This window comes from Moschus berezovskii, chromosome 4 (assembly GCF_049115385.1).
Source record: "Moschus berezovskii isolate FMDL1 chromosome 4, NW_MosBer_1.0, whole genome shotgun sequence".
Lineage (NCBI taxonomy): Eukaryota > Metazoa > Chordata > Mammalia > Artiodactyla > Moschidae > Moschus > Moschus berezovskii.
This window is the reverse complement of record NC_142463.1, coordinates 28914475-28920629: the sequence shown is the minus strand read 5'-3', so window position 1 is coordinate 28920629 and position 6155 is coordinate 28914475.

The following is a 6155-nucleotide window of genomic DNA, read 5'->3' as shown; positions in this document are numbered from 1 at the left end:
TGCAAATAAAGTTACCCAAATCTGTGAAGACTGTATTTGCCGTAACTTTACCTTTAATTTTTTTCTAGTAATTTAAGAGATGGCTATTTGGGATTGTATTTTTATTTTACTAATATCTGTAGCTATTTTAATTATTATTTGCATTGTTTTTGTTTGTTTCCTTTCTTAGCCAAATTCTGTGAGCTGATCATTGTTCTTCCCCAGCGCCTGCCATGTCAGTCACCTTACTTAATAAGCTGAATATTCAGTAGGATATGATGCTGTTGCTCAGAAATGGCCGACAACTTGTAATTTGAAATTTAGTAGAAAATACCCTTTAATACACTACATTTTCAGTTGTATTGAACTGAAATCATTAAAATTTTCTTTGAATAATTATGTGTTGAAATTTGAGTTAATATGCAGCTGATTTTCCAGATTTTCCCTTTTGCCACTGCCCAACCCAGAAAATAAACAGGAAATGTTCTGTGTCTGTTTACTGCTGTATGATCAAGAAGCAAATGAAAGCAAAAATGAACTTCTCACAAGTGTATTTTATATTACTTTGCACAGACTATAGATTTTTTTCTGTTGGATGGATCTTTCCAAAGAACTATTTTTCTCTGTTATAAAGCATGTCAAATTATAAGTTATTTTCAGGGAAAACTTCATTTTGACAGTAAGAATTTGACTCTAGTGATGCAGGACTAAGTTTTGATTTCACTTTGCAGAAATGGTTGTTTTTATCATTCCTTTATTATTGTTATCAATAATACAGATACAAAAATAAGAATGACATCAGGTAACATAATACACTACAGTCTTAAAGTGATTCAGTGTCATTAAACCATGAAATCTTAAATGACTGCAAACCAATATCTTTTCACTCACATGGGCATTACTGGCAACTGCAGTAGTGCCAGCTGACTGAGGAGTGAGTCTTGTCGTTAGCTTCTCTGAGCCAAAAGGAAATACCATTAACCAAGTCAGGCTTCGGTCACAAGATAATAGGTTTTGGTTTTCTAAATAGTAGGTTGTTTAGATTTGGTAGATAGAGGGTCAGAAAGTATGTGAACACATTCAAATGGGGAAAAGAGGAATTACTAAGTGGTTGCCAAGCAGTCATTGTCTCTTTCTTATTTAGTGTGAGAATACAATAATAAAAACACAAGAAATGGACTGGATTTACCTTAGAAAAAAAAAGAAACCCAGTTGTCTTATTTACCACTTATGGCACACACTTATGTTCATTAATCAGACACAGGTTTAATTGTAGTGCACCAAGTGAAGGAAACTGAGGGGGCTATGTTCATAATGCTGCAGATTTGTAGAAGTCAGAGAGCCTACAATTAGGAAAGGCCTCCCTTATAAAAACAAAACAATACAAAAGATAACCTGAACAAGAGAGCAATTATATGACTATCCTATATTCTTCCCCCTTCCCTTGGTTTTGTTTCTCTTTGCTTCCTGAATGAAGTACCCCGAGACACCCTCATTCCTCTTGAAAGTATTGATCCAAGTTTAGACAAACTTGCCCCTCTTGTTTATGAGACAGCTCCCTGTATGTAGAAATACCCAATCAGTCCTCTGTTTGATAGGCACTCAAATATTTGCGTCCTGTCTTTTTTTTTTTTTAGCATGATTAACCAGACATTTTCAAAAACAATTTTACTTTAACAAAAAGAAAAATTACTACCCCCTCCCCCAAATGTATACAGCATTAAAATATTTGACTTGAAAATTCCAACAAAAGACTTGCCTGGTGGCTCAGACATTAAAGCGTCTGCCTACAATGTAGGAGACCTGGGTTCGATCCCTGGGTCGGGAAGATCCTCTGGAGAAGGAAATGGCAACCCACTCCAGTACTCTTGCCTGGAAAAATCCCATGGATGGAAGAGCCTGGTAGGCTACAGTCTGTGGGGTCGCAAAGAGTCAGACACGACTGAGCGACTTCACCTTCCAACAAAAGCAACAAAAACACTCCTTTTCCTAAAGTAACAGTTTGGCCTTTTCAGTGGACCCAACTTTACTTCGTTTCCCTTAGGTATCACCTTCTTTCCTACCACACAACATCTTGAGAAGCTTGCCTTTGCTCATACACAAATTATCAAAACCCTTGAGTCTCTGGTTCAATCCTGCCAGAAGGACTTGGTCCCTGATCTAAGAGATATGCTGATTTCAGATGATTACAAAAACAGTAGTAATCCTAATGAATGATCTAGGGCAAAGATTCCCAATCTTTACACAAAACTTAATGGATACCCTCTCGATATAGTATATTTTTTTGTAAATCAGAAATTACCGGATTATCTGGTCTGTTGATCTTAGAAATCCTTATGATGTGTTCTCTGCCAATCAGCTGCTTATTAGCATGTTGAAACCTGGTACTTTGACTCAGCCAAAAGCAAACAACTTTATTATTAGTCTGTGTGACTTTATTTTAGGTAAATGTGCCATTTCCACTGTGATTTTTTTTAATACATAAAATAATTCCCATTATAATTTTTGTGGGCTCTTATGTATTTTAGGATCACACGAGGGGAATCATTAATACAGAAACTTGTAGACCTTTTTTAATAAAGCTAGTCAGCCCACGTCCCCATTGTCACCACACTATGGCAGTGATTTTGCCAAGATATCCTATTAGAGATCCACAGTTTAACCATTCAGCAACCACTTGAGAGCCTGAGTGTCAGGCCCTGTGCTGGATGGTGTGACTGCGACAACAAATACCCAGGACCCAGCTCTGGTTGCTCAGATTTTAAAGAAGACAAACTGTTATTAATGTGATACGAGCAGATAAGCATGAAGTACTATGGGAGGACCCCTAACTTCAGTGATACCCAAGCTTAAACCTAGAGGGAAAAGGAAAGCCAGACCAAATACCGGGAGCAGTGTACCAGTGAGGATAGCATGCTCACATCTAGAGGCAACAGGTGGGGAACTGCAAATGGTTTAGCAGCCTGAGATAGCATATGCAAAAACATAGCAATAGATGGGCTGGACAGACCACAAAATAAAGGACCTCAGTAAACCTGGACCTGGTCCTGAGCAAGATGGCAAGCATAGAAAGGTTTTAAGCACAAGAGCTGCAGTGCTTTAGAACAATGCACTGGACAAGAGTGCACATGATTGACTAGAGGGGCATTTGAGAGGACAGCAGTGTCTTAGCTCTGTACTTAACCTCCAGGATCTATTAAATTTTGTGTTTATCCAGCCACGGAGAAATGGGAAATCCCATTTGCTTTCCAGGGTTGTTTTTTTGTTTTTTAATGCCCAATAATCCTATTTCATTTTGTTTCACATATATTAATATTTTTGAGCTCAAGTATAAGGCTCTCTGTTGCTCCACATTATTGTTTGGATGGTAAGCCTACTCATTGGGTCATAGGCACAATCTGAGTATTGCCAAGCAAACTGGAAGGCTGTCCCATGGACTCCTAAGCTTCTTACCAGACTTCACGTTGGGCTAAATTTTTAAATCACAGTGCTTGGTCTACTTATTACTGTCCTCAAATTCTAGGTGTGCCAGCCCAGCTTCTATAACCCAGGGTATTCCTGAGCCCTTGACTCCACATTACCAGTTGCAGAGCAGGTTGTTTGCATTTGAGTATCATCAGTTGAAGCTACCTTTTATATCTTTCTTTCTACTTCTAGACTAGAGTCTAGGGTGGCCGTATGTGAAGGAAATTTACATGGCTCAAAATAGCCTGGAGTTAAAACTCCCCTCCGGGTCCTCCCCACCATTCTATGCAAAACAAAAAACTCTGTCACCTGAAGAAAAAAAAAAAAAGGACATTAAGGTTGATGACGCCCAGCTCTCAGCCAGTCCAGCCTCTGGCCCATCTACAGAATTCCTTGCCCCAGACATTTAAGAGATAACTACTCCGAACAACCTTGGAGAAGAACAGGCACCCTTAAGACAGTACATTTCCACATATATGCCTATAATACTTACTCTTTTCTTAGGTTAGTGCAGCAGCTCACTAATCTGACTCCTGCCCCTCTTGCCTCATTAAAGGTGATCTGTTCCTGTAAAGTGCCGGGCTTGTTCTTTTTCCGAACCTCGCCTTCTCTAACTCCCAGTTAGTGTGTACAGTGACAGAGACAAAAGATTGAGATAGTGGGAAATGCAGGCTTCTGTGAGAAGCTAGATTGTACTGTTAGTGTAGATTTTCTGACTCTCTGCAATAATTAAATTCTGAAGTTCTGTTTGTATACCTTCTCTGAAATGTATAATTGTTGAAGTCAGCTTTACTATTTCACTATTAAGTATTCTCTTCCTGTGATGTTAATGAATTATCTGTTTAGAGTAGGTGTTCTTGACCATTTTCATGCCATGGACCTTTTCGATAATAATGTTTTCACATGCATAAAACCAAGCACAAAGGATTACAACGAAAACTAATCATATTAAAATACAATTGTTATTTTCAAAAATTTTCAATTATGTATATATGTACTTCTTTATTAACACATAAAATAAGGCCTAGTGGTGGTTCTAAAACTACTGGAATTTCAAAGTAATTTCAAATTTTATTTTGAAATCTCAGCAACAACTGTAATATACAAATGTCTGATTTCTATTGGTGATAAAGTCAAAGGAACTTCACACAGTACTATCAATCGTTGACTGTGTTCATAATTAAAGGGCATGGTATATTTCAGTTAGAAGTTAGTGAAAATATTTAACTTTTTTCTCTTCCAAATTACTGAACCTCTGGTTTAGGGATTGTCTAATTTTACTTTGCTATTTTGAGAGTATAATATTTTTATTTGTTTGTTCACTTCTAAATGATTTGGGCTTATTTTACTATTGTACGTTTTATATACTTGAATTGTTTGGCAACATTGTAGCAATAATTGAAGGCTTGGGTGGAAAGAAATCAGCAACTGCTTAGAAATGAAAGGTTTCAACAAAAACTTGAAAATGTTACCTCAAGAGATACCTTCATGCAGTCATTATTGGAGGCCCACATTTGAAAATTTCATAATGCTTAAGTATGTATGTGTCAAATAAAACTTGGTTCATCTGTATTGAGAAATATAATGCTATCTTGTAAAAGTGTCTGCTTAGATATTTCATGATGAAGTTTGTATATTGATTCCCCTTGACTTTTGCAAAGCCCTTTAGAGTACTCTGTCACCTTTAAATGTGTCTTTACAGCATCCTTCTGGGAAAGCAGGATGGGGGTTAACATCTCCTCGTTAGCGTTGAGGAAACAGAGTCAGCAAGGAAGGGATCCAGCCAGGACTCTCAGTTATGGAAGGCACAGTGGTAGACGCTGAAGCAGGGACTGAGCCTCACCTCTAGGCAGGTCTGGAAGTTGATGTGACAGGTGCCTGGGTCAGTCTAGTTGTGGTGCCCACTTACTATTAACCAACCCTGAGCTGCACCCTGGACTCCAAAGTAGTCCCCACCCTCAAGCAGATCTCTTCGTAATTATAAACAAACCAAGCCATTCAGAAACAATATTGTACTCCCCCAGGGTGCAGAACACCTTCACATATGTGCACTTACTCCGTTCTAACCACAAAATTCTGAGGTAAATATTCTTATCTCCATTCTTCAGATAAGGAAACAGAGAGGCTGTGACTTGCCACCTTAAGTTAGGTAGGTATTAATTTGGCAGACTCTGATGCTGGGAGGGATTAGGGGCAGGAGGAGAAGGGGACGACAGAGAATGAAATGGCTGGATGGCATCACCGACTCGATGGACCTGAGTTAGAGTGAACTCCCGGAGTTGGTGATGGACAGGGAGGCCTGGCGTGCTGTGATTCATGGGGTTGCAAAGAGTCGAACACAACTGAGCGACTAAACTGAGCTGAACTGAACTGAATTTGGCAGAATCAGAGTAAAAACCCAGGTTTGTCTGGCAAGCTGAGATTTGCTGATCTTATGGGCAGAGGATCTCCACTAGCCATCGCCAGGGTCAGATGGAGCCCTAGACCATAAGGCAAATCCGAGGAGGCGGGGAGAGTTGGAGACGCCTTCCTGGAATGAGATTATTGCCTGGTTCTGGACAAGAAAGATGGATTTAGAAAGGTGGATGGAGCCAGCAGAAATCACTCTAAGCAAGTGACAAGCTACATACTGGGAGAGATGTGTTTGATCCATGCCACAAAGGATTCAGATTCAGCATAAAGAAACCCATAAGTCAATATGGAAAAGATGT